The sequence below is a fragment of the Cryptomeria japonica genome, chromosome 7, assembly GCF_030272615.1.
Source record: "Cryptomeria japonica chromosome 7, Sugi_1.0, whole genome shotgun sequence".
Lineage (NCBI taxonomy): Eukaryota > Viridiplantae > Streptophyta > Pinopsida > Cupressales > Cupressaceae > Cryptomeria > Cryptomeria japonica.
The window spans coordinates 187569212-187587173 of NC_081411.1; positions in this window are offsets into that span (position 1 = coordinate 187569212).

The window sequence follows — 17962 nt, forward strand, 5'->3', positions numbered from 1 at the left end:
ACTACCTGACAAACTTCCTAGTCAAGCAAAGAGCCTTGAAACTGATGAATGGCCTTTATCTTGAAGTAGAGAAAGAAACAAAAGAAAAATGGAAAGAAATTTTTTGAATCAAGAGTGCTGATGAGCAAAGTGAAGTTGAAATAGTTGATATCACCAAGCAAGATCCTGTTGGTACTATACAACTTAATCGGGATATCATGGACATTGAGGTATAGGAACAAGAGATGATAGAAGGGAATCCCTATGCCAAACTGGTATCAAGTGAATCAATTTTGGAACAAGTCAAGTCCTATCCTTTGGTAACTCAACATGTTTCAGCCAAGACAACTCAGGACACTGAACAAGGCAAAGAGGCTCAACAGTCTACCAAAGGAGAAGCTACTTCTCAGACCATTGGGGAACAGACTTCTCAAGCCCCAACAAGCACTGAAACTGTTTCCATCGAGACCCCAAGCAAGGAATCACCGAAGGCTACATCTGAGGCTAAAAAAATTGACAAAAGTGTTTCCTCTACCGAGCAACCTACCGAGGGTGAACAACCCTCCCAAGCCATTGTACTGGTTTAACTGATGAAAGCCTCATCATCTAAAGAGAATAAAATGGAGAAGCATAGTTTCAAGCTAGATCTGTCAAAGCCAATTGTGTTGCCAAATGTAGATATTTCAAAACTGAAAGGGCAAGCACTCATTGAATTCGGGGAACTATGCAAAGCCAAAGCAGAACAAGAGAAACAAATGGCTATACAGAAGAAAAATAGAGTACTTCAGAAGGTTAAAGCATTATTAACATAAATGCTACTTGAAGCTACCATGACAAAAGATGCAGCCATCCATATTCAACTAGATGAACTCCTCACTAAAAGAGAAGCATCTGGAGTAGACACATCTGAATACCTGAGCAAATTTCTTGGGAAAAATGGTGTCTCAACCTTGCATTTATGCGAGGTTACTATTTATAGTAAGTTTTCATTTGAGCATGAAATGGTGCGAAACTCTCCCTGAAGCTTCTGGTTGGCTAGATAAGCATTCCGGTAAAGTTTCGTCGCAAGGTCACAGCTAGTTTTGAAGATATTAAAGTTTTCGTCTTGGAGGGGTGCAATAAAATATTTAAACTTAATTTTGGGGACTTTAGAGGCTCCAAAATGCCCTGTAAAGTGGTTGTAACCAGTGAAGCGGGTTACGAGGTGATAGATCACTTCACGAGCTTTTCGGCGCTTCAAACGGTTCGTCAATCGGACACCCGGTTCTCAAGTTATGGCCTCCGAAAGTTTGTACTCCTGAAATAGGAAAAATAATTTGTATCGGATACATAAATGAGCTATAAAAGGGAGCGACACATGTTGATGTGTGCTTTAACATGTCATAGGGCATCTAGAAGGGAGATAAGGTCGGCTACACCTTATTGGGTGGTTTTATCCCATGGTTTTGTAATACCGTTTGACGGTTTCTTGTATTGTATCTCCTATTTATGAGGTGTGTGAGATAGAGGTTGTGTGTAAGAGTCTTATGGCTATTGAGTTGCCTCTGAATCTCTGATTAGTGGTACTCTTGTGAAGAGCTTGCTCTACAAGTATGTTGTAATCTGTTTTGATTGCTAAATAAAATATTGAGCTGCTTTTGGAGGGTGGGGTTTTCCTCCCGAAAGGGTTTTCCCCACATAAATCACTGTGTTGTGGTATGATTGCTATTATATCTATTTCTATTTTCTGTAACTGTTGTAATGATCTGAAAAAGTTTTGCATTACCCTCCTCTCAAGGTTAGTGTAGGAAGTTGTTTCCGCTACTTAACTTCCTAACAAGTGGTATCAGAGCCTGATCACCTTTGGTTTCAATTGTGGGCAGTTGGATTTTTTGAACTAATCCAGATTTGAGTGGGAGCTTGTGCAGAAGACACTTTTTGATCTTGTTGCAGGAATATTCAGATGGCGAGTTCGTCAGGGAGAATAGAGGTGGAGAAATTTAATGGAAGTAATTTTGAGATGTGGAAGCTGAAGATGGAAGATCTGCTAATAGATCGAGATCTTTGGGATGCTGTTGATGCGAATGTCCAAAGGCCCCCAGATCCTACTGCGACAGCTCAGTATGATGTTATGGACCAAAAAGCCAAGGGTCTAATCAGACTGTGCCTGGCAGACTCTGTTCTAATTAATGTCCATGAAGAAAACTCTGCAAAGAAGCTATGGACTAAGCTTGGTGAGATGTATCAAGTGAAATCTTTATTAAATCAAATTTTCTTAAGAAAGAAATTGTATTCCTTGAAGATGGAAGAGGGTGGATGAATTGCAGATCACCTGGAAGTATTCAATATGTTGGTGGCTCAATTAGTATCTGTCAGTGTTAAGATGGATGAGGAGGAGAAATGTCAGATCTTGCTTTGCTCTTTGCCTGATTCGTGGGATTCTCTTGTTATGGCTATCGGTAGTACTTTTTTTGTTTTGAAATCTGAAGACGTGGTGGGTGCCCTACTCGGTGAAGAGATGCGAAGGAAGGTATCCATCAGTTCAAAGGAAGCCCTAACCGTTCGTGGAAGACCTAAGGAGAAAGGCAAGAAGAATGAGAAGCGCGGCAAGTCCAAATCCAAAGGGAGATCGAAATCTCCTGGAAAGTCCAAAGTCATTTGCTGGAATTGTGGTAAACTGGGTCACATCCGTAAGGACTGCAAAGAAGAAAAGAAGAAGAAAAAGAAAAAGTTCGATTCTGATTCTGAGTCCGACAAGGAAGATGGCGATGCATTTATTGCGGCTTTGGCGACTCATGCAGGTAATGATGCCTGGCTAATTGACTCAGGTGCATCTTTTCATATGACTTCCAATAGAAATTGGTTTTTTGAATATGAAGGATTTAATAGAGGTAAGGTGTACTTGGGTGATGATTCACCTCTAGACATTGTTGGTCGAGGTAAAGTTAGAATCAAGTTTTCTGATGGTAGAATTAAAAAGATTAATGGTGTGCTGCATATCCTTGGATTAAAATGAAACCTGTTATCTGTGAGCAAACTAATAGATGCAGGTGTGCAGGTAGTCTTTTCTGAAACAGAATGTAAGATGATTAAGGGTGCTATGGTAGTTGCTAGAGGTGTCAGGTTTGGCACTTTGTATAAGCTTGAAGCATACACTGTTGAGTGTAATAGCACTTCTGTAAAAAGTAAATCTGTGGATACTTCACTGGAAGATTTGAAGGTTTCACCTTCAGCAGATGGAAATGGTTTTTGGGTACCTAAGGGTGCTCTTTCGTCTGAAGCAAAGTTACCTGAAGAGAAGGCTATGTTATGGCACCAGAGACTTGGCCACATTGGAGAAAAGGGTCTAAGGACCTTGAAAAATAAAAACCTTATTGAAGGTTTGAATGATTGTAATCTTGACTTTGATTTCTGTGAGCATTGCATTTATGGAAAACAAAACCGCGTTCAGTTTTACTCGAGTTCTCATAAAACTTGTGGTGTTTTGGATCTTATCCATTCTGATGTGTTTGGTCCAGTAGATGTCTCTTCGATTGGAAAATTCACATATTATGTTTCGTTTATTGATGATTTTAGTAGAAGGACATGGGTATATTTTCTAAAGAGTAAATTTAAAGTTTTTAGTCATTTTAAAGAATTTAAAGCAATGGTTGAGTTGCAGACTGGAAAGAAAATAAAATGTTTGAGAACTGATAATGGCGGTGAGTTTTGCTCTAATGATTTTGATAGATTCTGTAAAGACTGTGGAATTAATAGGTAGAAGACAACTCCGTATTCTCCACAGCAGAATGGAGTTGCAGAAAGAATGAACAGGACACTGATGGAGAAGGCTAGGAGTATGTTGAGTGGTGCTGGTCTCGAACAAAAGTTCTGGGCTGAAGCTGTTGCCACTGCTTGCTACCTGATTAACAGGTTCCTACATCAGCTCTTGTTGATAAAACGCCTATGGAAGCATGGTCAGGTCACAAGCCTTCATTGAGACATCTTAGAGTTTCTGGTTGCGAGGCATATGCACATGTGCCAAAGGAGAAGCGAACAAAGTTGGAGAACAAGGCTGTGAAATGTATCTTCATCGGGTATAGTTATGGTGTGAAAGGATACAAGCTTTGGGACCCTGTTGCACAAAAAGTAATTCACAGTAGAAGTGTTATTTTTAGAGAAATTAAGTCTCCTTCTGTTACATTGCAGCCATAACAAACTAAAAAAGAAGATGTGATTCAACTTCCTTCTACACCTGAAAGAGTTGAATCGAGACCCCTAGATAGGCAAGAATTTGAGGAAAGCTCGTCTAGCTTTGAATCTTCAGAAGAGGAGGAAGAACCTCCAACTCAGCTTGTTCGAAGGTCTACAAGACATAGACAACCACCTGAAAGGTATTCACCTGATGATTGGAGATGTATTTTTGCTCTGAATACTAGTGTGGATGAACCGAAATCTGTAGAAGAGGCATTAGGTATGGAAGATGCAGAATCCTGGAAGATTGCTATGGAGGAAGAAATGGCAGCTTTGAAGAAGAATGATACATGGGATCTTGTACCATTGCCTGAAGGACGAAAACCTGTTGGTTGTAAATGGGTGTTCAAGAAAAAGATTGGTTCAGATGGAAGCATTGAGAAGTATAAAGCAAGGTTGGTTGCAAAAGGCTACTCTCAGGTTGAGGGTGTTGATTACGGTGAGATATTTTCTCCTATTGCAAAAATGACATCCATTAGATTTTTGCTTTCTATTGCTACTGCTTATGATTTAGAGGTTGAGCAAATGGATGTGAAAACTGCTTTCCTTCATGGTGATTTGGAGGAAGATATTTATATGACATAGCCGGAGCACTATGTGGTGAAAGGCAAAAGTAATTTGGTCTGTAAATTGAAGAAATCTTTGTATGGCCTCAAACAAAGTCCTAGGATGTGGTACTAGAAATTTGATACATATGTGTTGAGTTTGAGATTTGGACGTTCTAAATCAGATCACTGTGTTTATTATAAATCTTATGGTGATCATTTCTTATTCATTGCATTGTATGTTGATGATATGTTATTCATTGGTAAAGGGAAAGGTATGATTTCAGAACTGAAGTCTCAGCTCGCTGCTAAATTTGAAATGAAAGATCTTGGTGCAGCAAAGCACATTCTTGGGATGGAAATTAGAAGAGATAGGGTGAACAGAAAGCTATGGCTAGGCCAGAGTAAGTATGTGAATTCAGTGTTACAGAGGTTCAACATGCAGAATTGTAGACCATTGAGTGTTCCTTTTACAGTTGGAATGAAACTATCTGTTTCAGATTGTCCTACATCCCCATTGGAGATGGAAGACATGAGCAGAGTGCCTTACCAGAGTGCGGTTGGAAGCTTGATGTATGCTATGGTCTGTACTAGACCAGACATTGCCCAAGCAGTGGGAGTACTTTCTAGATATATGTCTAATCTTGGTAGAGTTCATTGGGATGCAGTCAAAAGGGTTTTCAGATATTTGAAGGGTACTTCAGAGTATTCTTTGTGTTATCATGGTAATTCAGTTGGAGACATGACTTCCCTTGATATCCATGGTTATGTGGATTCAGATTGGGCAGGTGATATTGATAGCAGAAGATCCACCAGTGCTTATGTGTTTACTTTGTTCGGTGGTGCAATTAGTTGGATGAGTAAGCGACAGGCTGTGGTTGCTTTATCCACTACTGAAGTAGAGTATATGGTAGCTACTCATGCTTGTAAAGAGGCCATTTGGTTTAAGAGACTGTGTTCGGATATTGGATTAAAACAAGGTACAGTGACAGTTTACTGTGACAGTCAAAGTGCAATTAGCCTAGCTAAGAACCTGACATTTCATGCCCGGACCAAACATATTGATGTTCAGTATCATTTTGTTAGAGATATGGTCGAAGATGGTAGGGTGAAGTTGGTTAAGGTGGAAAATTTGATGAATGTTGCAGATGCTTTAACTAAGGCTGTGAGCACAGAGAAGTTCAGATGGTGTTCAGAGTCTATGGGCCTTATGGCCCCTAGCAATTGATTCATTGTGTTGACATTCCCTTCCGCTCTTGCAAGGTGTTCGACAAGTGGGAGATTTGTTGGGAAAAATGGTGTCTCAACCTTGCATTTATGCGAGGTTACTATTTATAGTAAGTTTTCATTTGAGCATGAAATGGTGCGAAACTCTCCTTGAAGCTTCTGGTTGGCTAGATAAGCATTCCGGTAAAGTTTCGTCGCAAGGTCACAGCTAGTTTTGAAGATATTAAAGTTTTCGTCTTGGAGGGGTGCAATAAAATATTTAAACTTAATTTTGGGGACTTTAGAGGCTTCGAAACGCCCTGAAAAGTGGTTGTAACCAGCGAAGCGGGTTACGAGGTGATAGAGCACTTCGCGAGCTTTCCGACGCTTCAAACGATTCGTCAATTGGACACCCAGTTCTCAAGTTATGGCCTCCAGAAGTTTGTACTCCTGAAATAGGAAAAATAATTTGTATCGGATACATAAATGAGCTATAAAAGGGAGTGACACGTGTTGATGTGTGCTTTAACATGTCATAGGGCATCTAGAAGGGAGATAAGGTCAGCTACACCTTATTGGGTGGTTTTATCCCATGGTTTTGTAATACCATTTGACAGTTTCTTGTATTGTATCTCCTATTTATGAGGTGTGTGAGATAGAGGTTGTGTGTAAGAGTCTTATGGCTATTGAGTTGCCTCTGAATCTCTGATTAGTGGTACTCCTGCGAAGAGCTTGCTCTGCAAGTATGTTGTAATCTGTTTTGATTGCTGAATAAAATATTGAGCTGCTTTTGGAGGGTGGGGTTTTTCTCCCGAAAGGGTTTTCCCCACGTAAATCACTGTTTTGTGGTATGATTGCTATTATATCTATTTCTATTTTCTGTAACTGTTGTAATGATCTGAAAAAGTTTTGCATTACCCTCCTCTCAAGGTTAGTGTAGGAAGTTGTTTCCGCTACTTAACTTCCTTACAAAATTGAAGGACAAAGAGCTGACTACCAAAATGATTGAAGAGGTACAGAAAGCCATTGCTATCGGTAAAGTTAAGCTAGCCTGACTCATTCGTGAGTTGTCCCCTCAACTCAAACATATTTTTTATTTATTTCAAAAGCTATGTACATTTTCTTTATTCATTAAAGATATCAAGAATAAAACCAAAGTTATTGAAAAAGAGATAACCGATCTCTCAAATAAATTGACTACCGAGCCCAATTCTATTCAGAATTTCTATACCAAGTTACAATCTCTCATGGCTCAACAGTTGGAACTTCAGAATGAAGAGCACAAAATAAGAATGGATGTCATGACTCTTCAAACCTTTTTCATTCCACACTTGTCCTCCATCCAAGAGAAGATTAACTGAGCTACCTATCTATCCACTCAACAAGAGGGAAGCACTTTAGATGGTCCGATTTCACTGTTAGCTGATATTATAGCTCAGAATTCCCTAATGGATAGTGTCAAGAGTGCCCTTACCATTGCTCTCACCGACGCTTGAACTAAGTACAAATCTATTTTTGATCAGTTGCCTTCACCGAATGGTAACTAGTTTTGATGTTTGTCAAAAAGGGAGAGTGTACCGAGTATAGTGTATACAAGAGGACATATACCGAGCAGATCAGAGTATCCAAATGTATAGGTAATTTTGACATGGGGAGCAGTGAATACTGAGCAGTGAATACAAAACAGTAAAGCAGCATGCAAAATCAGAGTTATCTATAGTATATTGATAAGGGGAGTATATCTAAGTATACTATTTATTGACAATTGTATATATTGTCAGTTTAGTCAAATTTTGTAAGTATATAGATTTTTGAGTTATGACTTTGAGAAGCATTTTGTCAAACATACCAAAGTAATGTCAAAAGGGGAGATTGTTACTATTTACTAAGTTGTCATTAGTTTTATGTCCAAAGTCATCCTATATACTCTAGTCGATTAATACTACTGAAATACTTAGTCGTTAAGTACTAAAGCAGTTAGTTATAGAAGAAAGAAGTCACAGAGTTTAGTATACACCGAGCTATCTACCGAGTAATGCTCTATGTCTACTAAGCAGCAAAGATGGTATATCGAGTTAATATGAACCGAGTGAAATGTGTTACCAGATTCATTGAACCTGGACACATATGTGGAAATGTGTTACAAGATCGAGGAACATGGAACCATTTTCACATAGGAAATTGCACCTTAAGATTTTGTATGATTTTGAGGACATCTATCCAATGAAATAATTTGTATGGTTATTCATTTGATGAATCATGTTTGTAAGATCGAAGCATGAATAGATCACCGTCATAAGAGATCTATTTATGTAGCATGAAATAAGGATCAAAATGTGTGATAGATAAGCTGATAAGCAAAATCATGAGAAAGCACAATGTGTTGTGACTGTTACAACTGACAGAGATATTCAAAGGTCACCGAGAAAGATTTCAGAGAACAATTAAGGAACAGAGTAAATAGAAGGGTTTACCGAGTCGATTTATCAATTACTAAGGTATGCTATGAGCAAGGTAATTTCATATTGAGCACATAGAATCTCCTACAACATTTCAAATGTGAAGTTGAAGATATTTTGTAAAGATTTTGATTGTATTATTTTGAGTTATAAGAGAAACCTTTAACAGGGTAAAAGACTCTAACAAAGTCTATAAATTGTGAAGCCTTTAACTAGGTACAACATTTAGTATAAGTGTTGTAAAATCCTTTAGCAAGGTAGATCTAAAGATCTTGATACTCCTAACAGGGTAAGCTATCAGAAGTAGCTAAACATGTAGCTCTAACCGAGCAACCTTTATTATTGCAGTAGCGAAGTTGTGGGTGTCATCCCCACCGCAGTTTTTCTCTCTAACAAAGAGTTTCTGCGTAACCAAAATATATGTGTTATGGAGTGAAACATGTATGGATGTTATTAATATGTTTTAGCTTTATATTATGTTTCAACAATATTCAATTTATGTTTTTCGGTAAAGTTATTATTGAAGAAATGTTTTGAAGTAGTGATTCACCCCTCTCCTCTCAGTACATTAGCTTTCCATATTGGACCTAACAATTGGTATCGGAGCTTCAATCTTGGAAAATGTGTCAACTAATGAAGAAAGCACCTTACCTACCGAGTTAGGTGTATCTATTTCAAATTAATCGATAAAGGTATGAATGGACTGCATTCTCTCAAGGTTATATCTTAACATTTCCTATTTTATCATGTACTTAATTCCAAAATCTGCATAGCTAAGATGCAATAGCAAGTTTGAAATTTTATTTGGTCTTTTGGAGTACTAGAGAAGTTGGTAAATGCAGGAAGCCTATCTAGTCGGTAAAAGCATAAAAAGGAAGGTAATCAGTTTAGTGGAACCGAGTGCATTTAATTCTTTCTTACCTAATTGCACAAAGCCTGATAAGGTAAAATGTGTACTTAAAGCCTTTTGCACAGTCATTTTACGTTTACCAAGTTTTCAAAAAGCAGAGCTAAGCAATTCAAAGGCGATCAAACTCCTCCCTAGCAAATTTCAAGGTATTTATTCATCAATCTAAACTCATTTTTCAAGCAAGTCAATTGATCATATTAGTTGAGAATATCTGCTTTATATTTACTAAGTGGAAAGCGTTTGCTGGTTAAGTTTCAAACCCTAAGCTTTTTTCGATAGTAATTATCCAAAGTTTGAAATGGCTCCAAAGATTCAAAAACCTGTTGTTGTTGAAACCATTGAGAAGCCCTCACTAAAATATTCCTTACCTCCCAAAGTAGCATCTAAACCCAATGATAAAACTACATTATCTCTCATTCCGGATAGGGTTCTATTGGTTGAGGATGTCAAATTCTACACTAAGTGTCATGTTGAGGAACTAGGTTATATTGAGATCAAGGACACGTATGATGAATTATGCATCGATGGAAATCTGGATAGCAAATATGAGCATATCAAAGTCAAGGGATTGACTGAAGCCCTAACCTACCCGCGAGTCTTCAAACCCCAATGGGTTAAATTTGTTTTGAGTAGAGTTCATGATGACTTTATGAGGTTAAAGGAGAAACCATTCAAAACCACCAAGGAAATCATTCACTTAATCACTGGATACCCTATAGTCGACCATGCCCGAGCTTAGAAAATGATTTCACAGAAAGAATTGATCACTTTAACTAAAGTTGAATCAAATTGCAGAGGTTGGAAATTGAACAATGTTACAGATGTAGAGTTGAATTTTGCAATTAGATTCATAGGTTATTGTTTCTTTTAGTCGGCAAGGGAAAATAGTGTACCTTGTGCAGCTGTTGATTTAGCATACAAAATTGTGAAAAAGCATATGAAGATTGACCTATGTGAAGTGTTGTTGAAAAATCATTTAGAAAATCTCAACACCATAAGGAAGCCAAAGAAGAATAACTCGGCAAACACACTAAAGTTTGGGTCACTCTTAGTATGCATGTTTTTCTATTTTTAGAAATTCTTTCCATTAGTTGGTAACATAGTTTGGGAGCTACACTGACCAATCACCCATCAGATAAATGACTTTATCAATTAGCTAGGTGATAATTTGAATGATATAATGGATGATTATTTTAGAAAATTTCAAGAAAAGATGCATAATAGGTACTGAATTCCACCCTAGTTAGTGGAGAAATACAAGGATAATATATGTTTTGAAGTGGACACCAACTACTGTTATGTCAATGCAGTAGAACCAAGAACTCAATCCTTGTTGCCTATGGGTTATGAGATTGATTATGACATTACGCAGCAGTAGATAGATGCCATTCTTGTACTTCCAAGGCATGCTATTGAGATCAGGTACGATACCTATGAAGAGGTCAAAGAAAAAGTTAAGATGAGCATTGTAGTTCCTAAGGCTACAAGGGAAGCAACCAAAATGACCAAAGTATTAACAGAGAAATTTGGAGAAGGTTCTTCCTCCACTCCTATCAAGAGCGATCAAGTCATTACTGAGGAGGAATCTGAAGCCCAAGAAGTAGCAATTACATTGAGCACCGAGTTGCCAAAAGGAAAAATTTTGAAAAGGAAGAAACATGATACATCATAGGTATCACCTACTACTCTAGTAATGTGCCCCAATACTAGATCATCTATAGTGTCACCGAGTAAGAAGCAGAAAAATGTTGCAATGCTTAAGGTAACAAAAACTTATACGAAGTCTACTTGGAGACTCATTCTGAATAAAGAGTCAAGTGACACAGAATCTGAAGACAAAAATAAATTTTAGATTGTCAAAAGCAAAAAGGAAGATGTACATAGTGTTGATAATTTTTGTGCCAATTTGAAACAATATGGTGGATTTGGGTCATTTAGGTATGTTAAATATGACTCTTGGACAGAAGAAGAAAAGAGGTAAATAGAAGAGTCAGTTGTATGTACACTTCTTAAATTCTGATTAGTTCCATTGGAAGTAACTAATTCTCTTCCAAAAGCATTGTACTTACACATTGATAACATGTGGAAATATGCTATGGACTCAGAAAAGAAGATGAGAGAAAGAAGTCTTGTACATCTCTTTCCAGACATGTCAGTAGATGAGATAAGTGAATATCTGAAAAACTACCTAACAAACTTCCTAGTCAAGCAAAGAGCCTTGAAACTGATGAATGGCCTTTATCCTGAAGTAGAGAAAGAAACAAAAGAAAAATGGCAGGAAATTTTTCGAATCAAGAGTGTTGATGAGCAAAGTGAAATTGAAATAGTTGATATCACCGAGTAAGATCTTGTTGGTACTATACAACTTGATGAGGATATCATGGACACTAAGGTACAGGAACAAGAGATGATAAAAGGGAATGCCTATGCCAAACTGGCATCAAGTGAATCAGTTTTGTAACAAGTCAAGTCTTATCCTCCAGTAACTCAACATGTTTCAACCAAGACACCTCAAGACACTGAACAAGGCAAAGAGGGCCAACACTCTACCAAAGGAGAAGATATTTCTTAGACCATTGGGGAACAAACTTCTCAAGCCCCAACAAGCACTGAAACTGTTGCCACCGAGACCCCAAGCAAGGAATCACTGAAGGCTACATCTGAGGCTAAAAAAGCTGACAAAAGTGTTGCCTCTATCGAGCAACCTACCGAGGGTGAACATGCCTCCCAAGCCATATAACTAGTTCAACCAATGAAAGCCTCATCATCTAAAGAGAATAAAATGAAGAAGCATAGTTTCACGCTAGATCTGTCAAAGCCAATTATGTTGCCAAATGTAGACATTTCAAAACTGAAAGGGCAAGCACTCATTGAATTCAGGGAACTATGCAAAGCCAAAGTAGAACAAGAGAGACAAATGGCTATACAAAAGAAAAACATAGTACTTTAGAAGGTTAAAGCATTATTAACAGAAATGCTACCTGAAGCTACCGTGACAAAAGATTCAGCCATCCATATTCAACTGGATGAACTCCTCACTAAAATAGAGGCATCTGGAGTAGACGCAACTGAATACCTGAGCAAATTGAAGGACAAAGAGCTGACTACCAAAATGATTGAAGAGGTACAGAAAGCCATTGCTATCGGTAAAGTTAAGCTAGCTGGACTCATTGCCGAGTTGTCCCCTCAACTCAAACATATTCTTTATTTATTTCAAAAGCTCTATACATTTTCTTTATTCATTAAAGATATCAAGAATAAAACCAAAGTTATTGAAAAGAGATCACCGATCTCTCAAATAAATTGACCACCGAGCCCAATTCTATTCAGAATTTCTATACCAAGTTACAATCTCTCATGGCTCAACAGTTGGAACTGCAGAATGAAGAGCACAAAATAAGAATGGATGTCATGACTCTTCAAACCTTATTTATTCCACACTTGTCCTCTGTCCAAGAGTAGATTAACCGAGCTACCTATCTATCCACTCAACAAGAGGGAAGCACTTTAGATGGTCTGATTTCACTGTTAGCTGATATTACATCTCAGAATTCCCTAATGGATAGTGTGAAGAGTGCCCTTACCAATGCTCTCACTGGTGCTCGAACTAAGTACAAATCTAATTTTGATCAGTTGCCTTCACCGAATGGTAACTAGTTTTGATGTTTGTCAAAAAGGGCGAGTGTACCAAGTATAGTGTATACAAGAGGAAGTATGCCAAGCAGATCAGAGTATCCAAATGTACAGGTAATTTTGATAGGGGGAGTTGTGAACACCAAGTAGTGAATACATAATAGTAAAGCTACATGCAAAATCAGAGTTATGTATAGTATATTGATAAGGGGAGTATATCTGAGTATACTATTTATTGACAATTGTATATACTATCAGTTTAGTCAAATTTTGTAAGTATATAGATTTTTGAGTTATGACTTTGAAAAGAGTTTTGTCAAACATACCAAAGTAATTTCAAAAGGGGAGATTGTTACTATTTACTAAGTTGTCATTAGTTTTATCTCCAAAGTCATCCTATATACTCTAGTCGGTTAATACTACCGAAATACTTAGTCGGTAAGCACTAAAGCAGTCGGTTATAGAAGAAAGAAGTCACAGAGTTTAGTATACACCGAGCTATCTACCGAGTAACGCTCTATGTCTACCGAGCAACAAAGATGGTATACTGAGTCAATATGAACCGAGTGAAACATGTTACCAAATTCATTGAACCTGGACACATATGTGGAAACATGTTATAAGATCGAGGAACAAGGAACCATTATCACATAGGAAATTGCACCTTAAGATTTTGTATGATTTTGAGGACATCTATCCAATGAAATAATTTGTATGGTTATTCATTCGATGAATCATGTTTGTAAGATTGAAGCATGAACATATCACCATCATAAGAGATCTATTTATACAACATGACATGAGGATCAAAATGTATGAAGCAAGACATGTGTGATAGATAAGTTGATAGGCAAAATCATTAGAAAGCACAATGTGTTGTGACTGTTATGACTGACAGAGATATTCAGAGGTCACCGAGAAAGATTTCAGAGAACAGTTAAGGAACAGAGTAAACAGAAGGGTTTACCAAGTTGATTTATCAATTACCGAGGTATGCTATGAGCAAGGTAATTTCATATTGAGCACATAGAATCTGCTATAACATTTTAGATGTGAAGTTGCAGATATTTTGTAAAGATTTTGATTGTATTATTTTGAGTTGTAAGAGAAACCTTTAAGAGGATACGAGATTCTAACAAAGTCTATAAATTGTGAAGCCTTTAACCAGGTACATCATTTAGTATAAGTGTTGTAAAATCCTTTAACAAGGTAGATCTAAAGATCTTGATACTCCTAATAGGGTAAGCTATCAGAAGTAGCTAAACATGTAGCTCTAACCAAGCAATCTTTATTATTGCAGTAGTGAAGTTGTGGGTGCCATCCCCATCGCAGTTTTTCTCTCTAACAAAGTGTTTTTGCGTAACCAAAATATATGTGTTATGGAGTGAAACATGTATGAATGTTATTTATATGTTTTAGCTTTCTATTATGTTTCTGCAATATTCAGTTTATGTTTTTTAGTAAAGTTATTATTGAAGAAAAGTTTTGAAGTAATAATTCACCCCTTCCCTCTCAGTACATTAGCTTTCCATATTAGAACTAACACCATGACTTGCTACGGGTCATACAAACTTGTAGAGGCTGCCGCCCTCCCCCCCCCCCCGCTTTGTGCTTTAAAAAATACTTAAAAAAAAAAAAAGTTTTCACAAAAAATTGTGCATTTCGGCCAGGGTATGCCATAAAACTGCCAAAATTGTTATTTATTTATTATATTTTTTTTGAAATCCATGCCCAAAAAGGGCAAAATCCTCCCCAAAAATTTGAAAGCAAAAGTTGTCCAAATTTGACAAATTTATATGAAAATGGGAGTTTTTGGGTGTCCTAAGCTCAACGGTGAGATCCATTTGAGCCCAAAATGCCCAGAAACAAAGAAGTACCCCAAATCCAAATAAAAGGTTCTAAAAAACTTGAAATCCTAGCCTCCAAAAAGTCTTCTGAAAAATGAAGAACAAATAGCAACAGATTGATCAACTCTGATACCATGAAGAATTTGAGAAATACAACTTTAGAGATCCCAAGAACACCTGCAAGCAAAATACCTGTCACAAGAAAAGAATGGAAGCAAAAAAACAATAATGGCTTTGAAGAAAAAGATTATCATTTAGAAAGGGAATCAATAAAAAAGTACAATACAATCCTTATAAAAGGAGATTAGCAACCCTAAAGGTGAGCAACCCTAAAGAAACCCTAAAGGGATAATGCGTATTTAACAATTAGAACCTACAATATTATTAAATGCCTAAGTTTAGCTTAAGTGTAGAGGATAATAGACTAATAATTAAATAAATAATTATTAGCTAATACATGATAACTCTAACAATCTTCATTTTTGTCTCTTTGTTTGTTTTTTTGAGACCAACAATGTTTCTTTAAATGTCCTAGCTTTCTACAGTACCAACAATCCTTTCTTCCTCTAGATTAAGAGCATCCTTTCTTTGACTGCCCTTGTGACTTCTCATGCCTAGGGACTTTTTCTCTTTCCTTTGATCTTCCCCTATTCTCTACATTCAAAACAATACTTGATGATGTTGAAGTCTCACCCGTGCTTTTCTGCTACATTTCCTTGCTTAGGGTAACACCAACAACATCATAAAATTTCAAAGTGTTTGTACTAGAGATAGAGTTACAACCATAACCAAGCTATTCCAACATTCTAGAAAAGAACATAAAATTAAGAGAGTCCTAACCTCTTCATCAAAGTTAACTTTTATAGAAGTCAATTGGCTGGCAACTGTATTAAATTCATTTAAATGATCAACTAAAGATCCTTCACTCATTTTCACATTAAATAAATGCTTCATAAGAAATACCTTATTTGAAGTTGAGGGTTTCCCATACAATTTAAGTAGTTTTTACATCAAGTCTGTAGTCGTTGTTTCTTATGATATATTGAATGCTATAGACGATGCAAGGCACAACCGAATTGATCCCAGTCCCTTTCTGTCTAGAATATCCCAATCTTCATTTGACATCATGGTTGGTTTCTTTGTCTTTCCTTCCAATGGTTGTCATAGATCCTTTTGATATAGGTAATCCTCCATCTGCATTTTCCATAAGTGATAATTCTAACCGTTGAACTTCTCAACCTTAAATTTGGTTTCTTCCATTACTCCCACTCAAATCTAAAAGTCCCTACCAATTTACAGAAATACATGACTCTGATACCAATTGTTAGGGTTTAGGCAAATCTGGAGCAAATATGAAGTAATAATTATATGTAGATACAAACACAAAAAATGAAGAACAATACATAACCCAGATAACAAAGAGATTTAACGCGGTTCACCCAAGATGGGCTACATCCAAAGAACACAATCATCCAATCTTTCCTTATTATCAAGTAAAATTAGTACAACACCATTACATTGCCTTTTACATTGTAGTCACTTATAACATGCAATTTCTAGGGCAACATACAAAGTCTACCTTTTTTAGGGTTTTTCAATCTCAAAAAAATGACAATTTTTTTTTCTTAGGAGCTGTCATCCCCAAACCCTCACTCGAGGCGTAGCCTAGCTCTGAACCCCAACAAGGATACATAATGAGTGTATTGTACTTGCATGATCAATCACCACATATTAATAGCAATGTTAGCATTGGTGGAATATTTGAATTGAGCTTGAAGATATTCTTCCCCAAGAACAATCTTGAGTTAGGTGATGAAATCGTTCTCTTCGAAACAAAAAACATTCATCAACCTCTCATCTGAGATTTGTCCCCAAAATACCACCATTGGTCTCATAGCTTGGAAAGAGAAATTTGGCTCCATTTCGGGCATGCACAAGGATGTTTGGTTAGCAGGTCTGTTATGATGAAATGCTATCTTCTCATCTCATAATTTCACTCCTTAAAACCTTAGCTTGTGTTGCAAGTCAAACACCTTGATATCATCAACTTGGTTATAGAGACATTAATGTAAGCGACCTTTTGAATTGGAAGTGCACTATGGATTTGGCATTGTTTCAATTTACACATGAGAGGTACAAGTTGGTTCCCTTTGCTTACTCAATTGTGCCTCCTTAGTTATTAATACTAGCTCACCCAAGAGATTTGGGAAAGATTTACATTCTTTCTCACACTCTTTGCAAATTGATGACGTATTGACAATCATTAAAAGCTTGTATTTGTGTGCTTGTATCTAGATCTTCTCCACTTTATTGTTAAACTATGCCACTTAGTGCGATGACCAAGGTTAAATTCAAATTACACTTGGGTGTTACCATTGGGGTAGGTATCAAGTGTTAGCTCGTCAACATATAGTTCAAAGGCTTAGTTGGCACATAAATTAGTATCCTTGTTTCCTTCACGCAGAACATGAGACACTTTGAAGTCGTGAAATGAGTTGAGATGATTTTTGATATATTTGATCTCTCTGTCTAATTTCTAATTGCAAGCTCCATCTCTGATAATGGATTGCATTATAATTTGGGAATCTCCTTCTAGATGCGGTATTTCCACACCTATCCTTTTAGCCATTTGCACCACCAAAAGAGTAGCCTTTGCCTCAAATTCATTATTAGTCCCCATGGTAAGTCACTACTTACACCTAGCGATGGTCCTTCCATTACTATCCTTGGCCACACATCCAACACTAGAAGGTCCCAAATTTCCATGTGCTATACCATCGAAGTTTACTTTTATCCATCTTGATAAATCGATGTATTGACATGTTTTTTTATTAGGACTCTTAGGTTTTTGGTATCTTTTGGATTGCATTGTGATAGTAAAATATTGTGAATTGACTATATGTAATCCATGTTTTAAAACTAAACTTAAGAAATCATGTTTGAACCTTGTCTGTTAATTCCTGCAGCCATGCCAATTTATTCCTGCAGCCAAATGGTTTGTCCCTGTGATATGCGGATTATTTAGGATGATTTCATATGTGAGTTAATGAATGTATTAGTTAAGTAAGATACATATGCATGTCCTTGTATATTGTTTCTATTTTAGTGCAGATAATAATTGATGCTACGGTGGAGAATTCTCTTTCGCGCCTAAGGACTGAAGAATCACAT